The following is a 1968-nucleotide window of genomic DNA, read 5'->3' as shown; positions in this document are numbered from 1 at the left end:
TGGATACGTGGAATGTGGGGGACCTGTGACATCACCACAGGGCACTGACCTGGGTTCCTTCCCCATTAGAGTGTATGTTAACCCTGTGAGAACATGGTTAAGAAGTGAACTGGGGTCCTGCCAGGTATGGGGTTTGTTTCTCTGTGAGGCACTGTGGGGAGCTGATGGTGTGTGAGGCTTTCTTGGTAGATGTCAGCCTCAGAGAGCAAGAAGAGTATTCTAGCTCTTCCAGCATCTATAAAAACACAGAGCCCCAGGGACTTAACACATATCGTGACTTAACTGTTGGGAATTCTGACCACGTGACCATGACACCAGCTTAATACTTAACCGAGGGTCTGAATAGGATCCAGGCATATGGCCACATTTCTCCAAGCTGTGACTCAGTTGAATGACCAGAGACAAAGACAGACATGGCCAGAGGACAAGCCTGGTCAGTGGGGCAGCTGTGACTTGCTACCCCTATAACTAGGAAGTCAGATGTCAGATCCTGGTGTAGGAGTGGATCCCTCTATGTTGGTCATGAGAACTTGGGATCTGGGATGGCTCAGAAGAAGCTTAAAAAATCTGGCTCAGTTCACTCCAGAAGTCAGTCTGTATGGTCATCCCAAAACCTGGTCCCCTAAAGCAACTAATGTGTAACTGTGAGTTAGCTCTGCAGGGGTGAACTGAGCTTGGTCACTGCTGAGTGCTGAGGAGACAGGTCCTTCCTGTCTCATCCTTGCAAATCCACTGGCCAGACAAGCCATAGGCTCAGCCAGACTCAAGGGAGCTGCACAGAGAGGGTGTGTGAGCTGTTCAGGCCACAGAGCTCTTACTGCCTGCTTGCAGAGGCACCGAGTTCATGGGGAGATGGCAGTCAGGGTTACCAGTTGCTTTTGGGGGATTCAGATCTCAAGAATGGTCCTCTAAATTTTCCTCGGGTCTTTGCTGCCCTTTAGCAAGAATTTCACATATCCTCCCCTTTGCGTGGATATCTTTAAGAAGTGTTTCGATCAGGAGGGAAGTCAGAAAATTGATCTTTTGATACCTATTTCATTGAACACAGATTTTGACAGATGTCTGGCTTGGGGCATGTGGACACTCCCTGTGCTGTACCCTCAGTGAAGAGAGAACCACAAGTCCCTGGCATCCAGCCCCAGTCCCTGCATCTTCTGAGATGGTTCCAGGAGAAAGAGGCAAATAATATATTTTTAAAAATAACCTTATAATTAAAATAAAAGCATTTAGAGGTAGGGGCTCATGTACCAATGCTGACCTTGAACTTGGTATGTAGCCAAGAATGACTTTGAACTACTGATCCTCCTGCCTCTGTCTCCCAGATGCTGGGGTCACAGGTGTGGGCCGCCATGCCTGGTTCATGACTTTTTAAAAAAAATTATATGTATAGATGTTTTGCCTACATGTATGTATGTGCACCATAGAATAGGGTGTCAGATCCCCTGGAACTGGAGTTGCAGTTGTTTATTAGTCACCATGTGTGTGCTGGGAACTGACCCCAGATCCTTTCTACAAACACCCAGTGCTCTTAACCATTGAGCCATTTCTCTTGCCCCATGGTTCTTTTTTTTAATAAGCAGGGTTTTTTTTTTAATGCTTTAACTTTTGGAAGTATATGAATTCAGAAAAGTTGAAAGAAGGAAGAAAATAGTTGTCCTTGCTTCGGACATTTAGCACTGACAGCACCTTGGAGCACTTTGTTGTTTTAATAAAGAATTTAATATGCCCCATTAAAAAATGGGGCTCAGAACTGAACAAAGAATTCTCACCTGAGGAATACCGAATGGCAGAGAAACACCTGAAAAAATGTTCAACATCCTTAATCATCAGGGAAATGCAAATCAAAACAACCCTGAGATTCCACCTCACACCAGTCAGAATGGCTAAGATCAAAAATTCAGGTGACAGCAGATGCTGGCGTGGATGTGGAGAAAGAGGAACACTCCTCCATTGTTGGTGGGATTGCAG

The sequence above is a fragment of the Mus musculus genome, chromosome 8 (assembly GCF_000001635.26).
Source record: "Mus musculus strain C57BL/6J chromosome 8, GRCm38.p6 C57BL/6J".
Classification (NCBI taxonomy): Eukaryota; Metazoa; Chordata; class Mammalia; order Rodentia; family Muridae; genus Mus; species Mus musculus.
Note: the sequence above shows the minus strand (reverse complement) of the source record.